The 12,016-nt window shown below is 37.9% G+C and overlaps 1 protein-coding gene across 4 annotated transcripts in view; it reads right to left on the reverse strand.

Annotated features, from left to right (window-relative positions):
• The window catches only part of ARPP21 (cAMP regulated phosphoprotein 21), a 164,086-nt gene that overhangs the window by 94,951 nt on the left and 57,119 nt on the right, over nucleotides 1-12,016 (reverse strand). The window lies entirely within an intron of this gene.

Genomic DNA, 12,016 nt, shown 5'->3' on the forward strand with positions numbered 1-12,016 from the left:
AAGCAGTTATACACTATTGATTAGTCAATTGATTTTTTTAAGGTCCTCTTAATCATTTTGTATTATTACAGGAAAGGGCTCCACTTCCCTGTTAATTTCCCACGGGCATCACTGCACACCAAGGAACTCAATGAATGACTTGGGCTTGGGTTCATCCCAGAGGAAGTGCTAAAATGTTCATTCCCCAGTTTAGAAGCAGTTGTAATTTACGGCTGTCATTAAAGTGTCTCTCATGTCTGATGTATTACTCTGGGTTCAGTATGTATCCAGTCATTGGGAAGCCATGTCACAGCATCTGTTGTTTAATATGACCAGCAATTAAGGTGACCAGTAATTAAGGGAATCTCATCATTAGCTCCAAAATAAGCAAACAGCACTTTGAAAACAAAGGAGCAGTTTAACTGTATAATTCAAATCTTGATGAGAAGCATTGTTTCCTTAAATGCACATACATAAAGTATAATAATAACTGGGGAGCAGACAAAACCAGAAAACTGAAATAATACCAGTTATAGCTTCTAGAATTGTATATAATTTCTGCAAAGTGATATCATTATCTTACTCATCCTTGCAAAAAAACTCTGATGTATGAAAAGCAAATATTTTTTGCCTCTTTCACAGATATAGAAACCATCCCTCGCTAAATCTTTTGACTCCAGTTTATAGATTCACCCACTAAGCCACAGGCATCAAACAGCCTATTCACATCCTTGCAGAGAAGTGATTCAGTCTCTCTCTGCTTCTGTTGTACTCAGTGGGCTGGAGGGCCTCACACCTCAGGATAAAGAACAAAAAATCTGCATCATATCATCTTCAATATCAATGCAAACGTTTTCCACCAAAATTAAGATGTAATAAAATATAGCAATTTGGAAGTGCGAATGTGACATATTAACATCAGAACAGAGTAAATTTGCACTTTATAATGAAGAGGTCATTTACAGTAGAGAAATTAAATATATTTTGGTGGAGCACAGTCACAGGTCACTTCAGTTACTTATTACGCTATAAAGTCTGACAATACTAGCATGAATAGCTACAAGTCGCTGTAAACGAGAAAAATTCTCCAGGAGCTTTTCTTTTTTCTTTCTTTTTTTTTCTAGGAGCTTTTTTAAAGCTTCCCAACATCTTCAACCACTTAGATGTTATTATATTGTTTTCTTTCCTTTCTTCTTAATTGACATATAGTTAATGTACAATATTATACGTTACAGGTGTACTACAGTGATATCCAATTTTTTTTAAAAAAAAAGCTTTTTTAAAGCTTCCCAACATTTTCAAACACTTAGATGTTGTTGTATTGTTTTTTATGTAGCATGTAAAATTAGGATATTAACTTAAGTACAAACGCTGATAGTATCAATACTAATTAAGCCTTTTCTAATAGCCCCAAGCTCTGTAAACCTGATAAACTCTAGTCAATGAAATGATTTGCTGACTGCAAATATATAGATATATTTCTTTTATTTGTTGCTAATCATCTATACATGTTCATTTAGAAATGAAATGGTCTAAGAATGTGAACTTTTGGATTCATGAGCATAAGGTGAATTTGCTTCAGACTAAATTCTTCTTTAGGCAGAAAATCATTTAGAGTGAGATTTCAGCGTAGTAACCAGAGATGGAATGCAAGTTCCATGTGGGTAGGGACCTTGCTTTTTAAAACCTGAATCCTTAGTGCCTAGAACCGTGCCTGGCATATGGGAGGCATTTGGTTGGATGAATAAATGACTCAATGTATGAATGAATGAAAATTTAGCACAGCTGTATATAAATCACATCAGAGACAGATCAAAGAATCACTGAGTAAGATATACAGTCACAAATGTTTAAATTATAAAACAGAACAGGAGAGAGTTTGGCTAGTAGGAGCATAAATTCAAATTTAGAGGGACTTTCCTGGTGGTCCAGTGGTAAAGAATCTGCCTTACCATGCGGGGGACGCGGGTTTGATCCCTGGTCTGGGAACTAAGATCCAACATGCCGTGGGGCAACTAAACCCGCACGCCACAACTACTGAGCTCCCGCGGCTCAACTAGAGCCCGCATGCCACCAACTACAGAGCCCACACGCTCTGGAACCCGTGTGCCACAACTACAGAGCCCATGTACCCTGGAGCCTGCCCGCCACAGCTAGCGAGAGAAAACCCGCCTGCCACAACTAGGGAGAGGCCCTCGTGCCGCAACAAAAGATCCCGCATGCCTCAATGCAGATCCCGTGTGCCACAACTAAGACCCAATGCAGCCAGAAATAAAGTAAAATAAATAAATAAATAATAAATAAATCTTAAAAAAAATTTAGACCATTAGGAACATCTTTAAAAATCAGATTTACGTTTGGCTTCAAGTCAACTGTGTTATTAAAGAAAAGCTTTTCAACGATGTCCACATCCTAATCCATGGAACCTGTGAATATGGTATGTTACATGGTAAAGGGAAATCAAGATTGCTAATACACCTGGATTATATGAGTGGAAACTAAATAATATTACTGGGGATAGAGAAAGCGGACATTGGGTAGAAAGGTGGAAGGATTCCAAGGGCTAATGCCTCCTTTCCCACACTAGGAGGTTAATAAATAAAACCTAAAACTCCTAAGTCAAGAAATAGCATTTTAATAATTTAATAGTGATTTTAAAATGTGGAAAAACATTAAACAACAATTGAATGTATTAAAATGGCTTCCTCTGAAGAGTGGAAATTAAAGATAGAGCAGAAATAAGGCAGAGGATGATCATTTTTCATTAAAAGATTTAAAAATTATTTGATAAAATTATATTTTTGAAAGATGAATGTTTGCATATTCTATTTCTTTAGATACAAAATCCTCTTCTTATGTTTACTGATAGTTATTGAGAAAGATTTTCTTGGTATCAGACAATCTCAGATCCCTGATATAAGCGTTTTCTTCCCAAGTGTTGCAAAATGCAAGTCAATAAAGAAATGTATTGGAGGATACAGTGGGAGTGGGGCAAATGGGTGAAGGTGATCAAAGGGTAAAAACTTCCAGTTATAAGATGAATAAGTTCTAGGGATCTAATGTACATGGTGACTATAGTTAACGATACTATATTGTATACCTGGAAGTTTGCTAAGAGAGTAAATCTTACAAATTCTCATCACAAAAAACAGATAAATAAATAAATGGTAAATGTGTGAGGGTATAGATGTGCTAAAAAAAAAAAAAAAGGAAAGCTTTTCACATTTGAGGATATCTTGGGAAAAGAGATGGACATGGGAATTTTAGCTTTTCTAGTTTGGGAACTTCTCAGTTAAAATGTCATTATAGTTACGAGAGAGCTATTCAACCATTATTTTTGAAATGTCATCTGCGTTTCTTCATAGTGCTGATATATTTTTTTTTCATAGCAGGAAAAATACATCCATCACATAAGCAAGAGTAGTCAAAGGAGCTTGTTTGAATCAATAATGTAAATATTATTTAGAACAACAATATTTGTTACTCTGATATAAATTATGCAAACTGCATCTTGCACGACTGCTTTTCAAGTATTTTGTTTAAATTTGTTTTCAAACATTAGAAACTAAAAGTCCAAATTACTAATCCCTTCTTGATTTTCCAAAAATATTTTGAAAGGTTAGAAAGTAACCATTTGAAGTTTGCATAAAAGGAATAAAATAAACCTAATAAGATTTTTCCAGGTTGATTTTATAGAGAATTACCTAGAGGTAAGGAGTAATTTTAGGTTTAAACTCATGCAGGCTATAGTTTATTACTGAAGTATTATATGTGATTACACTAAAAATGACTGGTAATGCACCATTGTATTAGCGCTTTTAAAAATCCTTTTTACCACTAATTTAACATTATAGCAATATTATTTCTTAGCCATAAAATGAATGGAAATAAAGTAATATATAATGGACCTTTATTTAAAATGGTAATGAATTATTCTGAATGTATCAAGATGAGGATGTAACTCTAAGGAAAACTCCTCAAGGCTTCAAAAGGTCAAGGTATTTATTAAATTAATGATAACTAGAGTTTACTATGTATCTCATGGCCATGCATTATACATGCCTACATTTTTTTTTCCTGGAACATTTCAGTCCATGAGTTATTATTTTTAGCTGTCTCTTTATCATTATCAAAAAGCAGAGAAAACAAATTTAATGTTTCTCCTTTTTTTTCAAAATTTATTTATTTTATTTATTTTATTTATTTTTGGCTGTGCTGGGTCCTCATTGCTGTGTGCGGCCTTTCTCTAGTTGTGGCAAGTGGAGGCTACTCTTCCTTGTGGTGCATGGGTTCCTCATTGTGGTGGTGGCTTCTCTTGTTGCAGAGCACAGGCTCTATGCGTGTGGGCTTCAGTAGCTGTGGCACGTGGGCTCAGTGGTTGTGGTGCACGGGCTCAGTAGTTGTGGCTCGCAGGCTCTAGAGTGTAGGCTCAGTAGTTGTGGTGCACGGGCTTAGTTGCTCCGTGGCGTGTGGGATCTTCCCAGACCAGGGATCGAACCTGTGTTCCCTGCCTTGGCAGGTGGGTTCTTAACCACTGTGCCACCAGGGAAGTTCCTAATGTTTCTTCTTGATTAAAAAAAAAAAAAATAGTTTCCTCTTCTTAAGTTTTTAAAAAAAGTGTTTTCCCACAATTCATAGCAGGTGTCTACTGTGACGCTCATTGATCATGTGTGGTGAGCAGTACTGGCATTTCCATTCTGTCTTGGCATCCCCAGTCAAACCTTTCAAAAGTTAGAACTAACTCTTCATTGTTCCTTATTAGACAGAGCTCATGAACTGACAGGCAGTATGGCTGAGTGAAATACTGTGTAAGACCATCAAACTCTATCTTTTCGTCAATTGATTCCAATTTTAGTTAGACTCCTTTCACCTGAACCTTAAAAAAGATGAGGATGCTTTATTATTTTTTAAAAATCTTTTTGATCTAGAAGTATTTTCAGTGGTTTACTCTCACTGCCATTTGGTTTCCATTTCTTGAAACCCAATGTATTACTTCTTGTCCAAATAGTTCAGTTTAATCCCTCCCCCTCACATACGCACAAATGAAGAATTCAATTCTGCTAAATGCGGAGGAGCACAAAGGGACATCTTTGAATTTCATACTGAATAACGGAAAGATGGTCATCAGTATGCATGAAAGGTTGCTGTGCACAGCAGGGTGAAATATTTTGATGTCAAAGACATTTGTCAAAAATATTTTAATAGTCAAACATATTACAGAAGTCTAAGTGGCCCTGTTCCCTTAACACGTGGAAATATTCAATTACGATACTGACAACTGATATCTCTTATTTAAAAAAGAAAGTCCTATGTCCTTTACATATTTCATGATTTCCACTTCCACCTTGTCATTTTATACCATTTTATTCTCTTTGAAATGAGACTACGCCTTAAAAATTCAGCATTCTAGCATTTAAGTTTGGAAACCAAACATCTTCAACCAACAGACTACAACTTCTCTTTCTACTCTATGCCCCAATTCCACCTTCCCTGAAGTCATGGTGACACACTCACGGCCTCTCCACTAGCAGAAATCTTTTTTATTTTTTTTGGTCATTTGTATATGTTCTCTGTTGAAATTTCAGTTCATTCTATTGACCATTTTTATTTTTTGAATTTTTGAATTTTATTTTTTATACAGCAGGTTCTTATTAGTTATCTATTTTATACATATTAGTGTGTATATGTCAATCCCAATCTCCCAATTCATCCCACCACCGCCACCTTCCCCCACCACTTTACCCCCTTGGTGTCCATACATTTGTTCTCTAGAAATCTTAAGATTAATAAGACACAGGAAATACACCAAGAAGATTCATTGTACACAACCAGGCTCTGGCCTTCAAGTATGCCCTACAACTTCCCCCAGGGAGAGTGCTAATGTGACTGCTCCTACTAAAGGTGGATCTAGAAGCAACAAAGGGAGTCTCCAGAAACTGGGCCTAATTCTGCTCCTGATAGGAGGCCAAGGTGCTGATGGAAGGAACCAAATCACTGTAATCTGGCTCCCTCCAAACTACTCTACATATAGGAAAAGACTGTATGTAGTATTTATACGTATAGTGAACCTCCCTCTAAACTGTCCCAAACTGTATAATACAGATAATGTCTTTACACATTTATACACACAGGCTTGCACTTACACACCATGTAAACCTCAGTCATGGCTGAGTGGCAGTAGCCGTGGATTTCAGTCTCGATCTTCTGTGAAATGACCAGGTAAGATCAAGACACGAACCTCAGTTTTCTCTTCTGTAAAACAGTCTAGCTTTATCTACCTAGAATGTTGCGAGCTAGACAGATAGATAGATAGATATACAGATATTTGGAAAGTATTATTACTGCATGGGAAAGCTCTTTTTAAAAAAAGTTATATTAAGGATATTAACATTATAGAAGATACGTGCATGTTTCATTTCCAAAATTAAACAGTAAATTATATGTCCAGCACTCAAAGGCCCGTAGATAATTTCAAGTTGTGAAACGAACACAGCACACTTATTTTCTCTCCTCACAATGTATGTCTGTCTATCTACAGACACATGTTCTCTGAGGTATTTCAGAATAATAATATGAGAAAATATATTTTGAGAGACATGATGCAGAGTTTGACCAATGTTAATAAATAAATGTCTTAACTTTGAGCTGGACTATTGTTTAAAGAACTAGGTTGTCTGTTCAGTAAATAAAATCCCACGGTTTTCCTGAGAGTAATGTGATTCTTAGTTAGGTTTCTGACCTTTGGCTTGAAGTCAGATGATTTTTCAATGCTATTCCTATAAAAAGTGCAGAGTAAACTTGTCCTGTTTAGAAATGACAGGATGCCAACCAACCGCTCACAGATTTCCAAGAGGCACTTGAAGAAAGTGATGCTTAGTCCTCTTCAGAGGATTAGTAAGCAAGCATCGTATCAGGATGCTGCTCAGTTTATTCCTGGTGCCACTCACATTCCGAGACAAAGGAAAAGAAATACAACAGACGTGGGAGGAAAAGTATGGGCTCTTTTGGTTTGTTCTGGTATAAATGCACTTCATCACCTGCAGGGAGTGAGGGCTTAAGGGTCAAGAACTGATGACTCCCATCTTCAACCTGAGTCCCTTCAGGAAACTAAGCAGAACAGATGTCCACTGACCCTGCTGTGCTGCTGGCCACTCCTCTCTGGTCTGCCCCCTGAGAAGGGGCAGTGCCCCAGTCCTTTTCATAGGGCGGTCATCATCCATCACCTCAGGGATTCTTAGCAAAGTCAACTGGGCTCAACTGCTTCACTTAGAGAGAGGCTTTGCTTAGCACCAGAACAAGTTTCATGGTTCTTGTGATTTACCTAATAGCCAGCTCAGTGAATCATCCTTTCTGCAACCAACAAGCAAACTAGCACAGTCACTATACGCCGCTCATCACTCCAGGCCAATACCCACGTCCACACTTCTCAGGACTCGGGCCCTTGTGCTCTTGAGCACTGGACTCTTAAGGTGTCACTCCCAACCTCTGCCTTTGAGCCACTATTCTTGTTTCATGGTTGCAGGGGCCTGTATCCTCTTTCCGCAGTAGATCTGCCATTTCCTTTCCTTGCTTTGCACTCTTAGAGTAGGGGATTGGAGGCAATGACAGTGGGTGGATGTGAAAGACAAAAGAAAAAACTATTCAAGAGATGACAACATTTTAACATGAAAATTATCTGGAGCTAGTTAAATGGTTACTCTGACATATGTGAAGACATTCAGGTACACGTGGGATTTTCTCTGCCTATGACTGATCTTGGCCCTTTGGAAAATACTAGTGAAAGTAGATGGTTTCTCGTCTCCATATGATACACCCTGAGCATACATCTTTTCTCTAAGAAGGAGAAAATGGGAGGGGTGGGGGGGCGGGTAAAAATTATCTAATAAGAGAACAATGAGCTGCTTTGGGCTAAACACGTAGAAAAATAAGCAAAAGAGAAAAAGTGAAGATCAGAGAGAGAAACAAAGAGAAGAATAAAGCTCATAAAGAAAATAGACCCATATATTTGTAACATTTAAATATTTTTTAAAAAGCACTGTTCATCTTTTAGCCTCAATCCTCAATACTTATCAAAAAAGTAACATGATAGAGAGTAAATACATTCTAAATATCACTTGCACTACCAAATTGCACAGACCCTAGTACTTGCACTACCAAATTGCACAGACCCTAGTACCTCTGCCCCAGATTTCCAAGGGGCTCATTTGGTGTCACCACCTAATCTGACAGTTAACAAAGAATGTCAACAGAAAAAATTTAAAAGTGCTAGAGAGTGAAACATATTTCTAGCAATAAACGGGGGAAAGAGAGCCCAACAAAAGCTGAAAACAAAAACAAAAACAAAAACAAAAACCCATGTAGTGAGCCTCAGCTCAAAAACTCCGTAATTTCAACAAAAAGCAGTCAATTCGGGCTTCCCTGGTGGCGCAGTGGTTGGGGGTCCGCCTGCCGATGCAGGGGGCACGGGTTCGTGCCCCGGTCCGGGAGGATCCCACATGCCGCGGAGCGGCTGGGCCCGTGAGCCATGGCCGCTGGGCCTGCGCGTCCGGAGCCTGTGCTCCGCAACGGGAGAGGCCACAACAGTGAGAGGCCTGCATACAGCAAAAAAAAAAAAAAAAGCAGTCAATTCTAATGAGAGGCATCCCCAACCATTCAGACCCAATTCGTGGAACAAGAGATGTGCTGGATGGCTGTAGGTGACATACACTCACCTGTTCTCACCCTGGCTAGCCCTGAGAATCAACAAGGGTGCAGTGGTGCCAGGCTAAGGTGACTTTCCTTTGCTAAAGTCTCTAAAGTGCATCAGTTCACTCAGAAGAAGGCATCTTTTTGGAACGTATCCCAAATGAACATGATTCTTATTTGCTACTCTCTCAAGACTACTACATCCTTAACCCCATGCTCCTGTGGCTATGACATGAAAACATGCATTTGGACAACTGAATTGCTTGGAGCAGTAATTTTGTATTAACACAATGGATAGGTCTATCTCCTGTACTGACATTATCCATAAGTGTAGCTTTTTCATTCTTGAAAACACAGATCGAAATGGAGTATAGGAAGTTTCCACTGGATGGCTATCACCCCCTACCAAATACGGCATCTTTTTTTCCCCAAATATCACATCTTGTAGCAGTGATAAATACAGAAAATCTGGCAAGAACTATCATTTTGTAGGAAGTCTCTGTTATTTATTGATACCACTGAGTTAATCTTCAAAATGATTTTCTCCCTCAATCATTGTTTCTTATCAGACAACAAAAGACTTAAGAGTTGAAAATCCCAACCAATCCAGGAGATCTTGAGGATTTTGCCCAAGATGTTTTGGATGTTTTTGCTTTAAAGAGAGTTAGATTATTTAAGAAAATTGTTCTCAGCATTAGACACACTGGTTTAGATCCCAGCCACACTGAGCATTGCTTCTCTGTAAGTCCAAAATTGAACTTGAGTTTGTGCTTAATGTTATTCTTCTGCAAAATGAACCTCTAATGACTTATGTTATATGTTTTTAATATTAAATGAAATAATATACATTAAATAAGAGGTAAAGTACCCAGTGCAACTGAACAAACATTAGGTAATGTTCTTATAAGAGATTATACCACTTAACTAACTGAGAAGTCTGAGATAAGTTTCTTCCATCATGAAAGGATGGATGTATTATATCTGAAGACATTAGAGAAAATACTAGAAGTGGGTGTGGTACACACGTGTATGTATAATCCTCATAGTCTGCTGTCGTGACTTAAATATTTTGAACTTCAGGTGAAACTATTTTCTCTCCACGCAAAACTTAATATTTTCAAGTCACATTCTATAATTACTTGAACTGCTGACAATCTAGAAAAACAGGGATTCTGGAAATAAATCCCAGCCAATATATCTAGCTGATATGCATCCACGCCAGAGGAACACCTTATATGCCAGCTCAGTGTCATTGAAAAAGAAAAATTAAAAGTTAAATAAGAAAGTGTTTTCTCTCCCTCAGCCCTCTAGTTCATTTTTATATCTTCCATCTACGTTTTTCTGCATTTCTCCCAAGCTGCAGTGCCATTTAAAATATGCATTTGTAATGTATTTGCTTCAGAATAGCGTAAAACCGTACACATTGAAAAGGTATTCCTAAAACACAAAACCCACAAGGAGCCATCTGAGGAATTTCCATCTCAGCCTCCCTCCTTTATAGAAATGGAAACATTTTCATCTAATAATGTATCTAAATCAATACGGTCCCCACGACCATCACATGCCAATTGCGCTGATGGCACAACTCTTGAAATTTTCAGAGTCAAAGAAACGCAAGACACCTAGAACTTGAAGAGATGCTCCCTTTCAAACTTCAACTCCATGAGAACATGGCAACAGACTTCAAACATCAAATGTATCATTTCCCACAGAACAATATTTATTTCTCCTTTGCTGAAACTGCCCAAAGTGATTCAGGTCCTGGAAATGTGACTTGTTAAGGACATTTGTAAAAGGACATTTAATTCATCCTTTTCTCTTGTCCTAAAAGACATTAACTTCCCCCAACTCCATCTCAACCCCGGCAAGAGCCACTCAAATCGAGGACGGTCAGAAAGGCATCTGGAATAGGACAGTAGGCCTTGACAACTGTGGATGAAAGATTATTAAGCTCAGCTCTTCAGAAAATACCTTGATTGTCCATGACATATGGTCATTTCTTTTTGTTTAGGACTCACAGAGTTAGGATCAACAGCAGGAACCAGGCAAAATGTCTACCAGCCTGGGCATTTTGTTGTAGCAGCATTACTTAAAGGTGTACCCTGCATAAACTCTCCTGCTCTTCCTGGAGGCATGAACACATGGGGTCTATTGGAAACTGGCCATTTAAAAAAAAAAAAAGAAAAAGAAAATCTAGTGCTCTTTTGGAAGTGAAGAAGTCTGATATTATGATGCTCATTGGCAGAAAAATAAAAGGTTTAAGGGACAAATTATGTCCTTTAGTGGTATATGGAAACTTGCAAGAATCATAAGGATTTCGAGAAGAGCTGACCAATAGAACTTTCTGAAGAAATGGGAATGTTCTATATATGCTCTAACAGGTGCACTTGAAATGTGGCTAGCCTGACTGAGGAACTGAATCTTAATGCTCAAATTTTATTTAAATTTAATTAACTTAATTTAAAATGTAAATAGTCATACATAAGTAGTGACTACTACATCGAACTGAGCAAGTTCAGAGTCATCACTCAGAGTTTACTGAGAGCCTTTCTACACTGGTTTATTTTCTCAAAAACTGTTATACAAGGAAACAGGTCTCAAACATGTGTATTAATATTTATGACTATGCGATTGCAAAATCACAGTGAATTAAACATAAATGCACTATCTCTACTAGTTGAAACTGTACCAATCTGCTTGACCTATGGGCTTTTTCCATGTCTGTTATGGCCTTACAGAGAAAGAGGTGAAATTAGAAGGAAAGAGTCACTTGCTTGCCTATTTTGCAATCAGTGTGTGCCTGCATTAGTATCAGAACGTCATAAGAAAAACCAGAATGGAGAGTGAAAAACAACAGCAACAACCAGGAGTATTTGATGGAGAGGGAAGATGTAAAGGATTAAAGGACAGTAATCTTTCATTCCTACTACTGTTCAGAATAGGAGGTCCATGTGCCAACAATCAGATAAAGTGGAAAGCTAATACATTTTAAGACGTATTTTGCCAGCACAGCAGAATGCAACCATAGGACCCAAGAATTCTGAAGCTCCAAGGGCCTTTAAACATTATCCATTTCAAACTCTCCTGCAGATAAGTAAGTAATTTGAAGCCCAGAGAAGTGAAGTGTTCAGTGTTCCTGAGATAATAGCCAACCTCAGTCCCAGATCTCCCAGTTTGAGTTCTCTCCACTATGACTTTCACGCTCATTCTGCTGAACACAGACTGAGTCTTGAGCAGAGAAAAGAGCCTCATCTCCATCCCAACAAGTCCCAACCTCCGGTGAGTAGAAAATAATGTTTTAAACATGCTGCTGTGCTTGATACAAAAGTTCCCTTCACCAACACGGCATTCC

Source organism: Lipotes vexillifer, unplaced genomic scaffold (assembly GCF_000442215.2).
Source record: "Lipotes vexillifer unplaced genomic scaffold, Lipotes_vexillifer_v1.1 scaffold539, whole genome shotgun sequence".
Taxonomy (NCBI): Eukaryota; Metazoa; Chordata; class Mammalia; order Artiodactyla; family Lipotidae; genus Lipotes; species Lipotes vexillifer.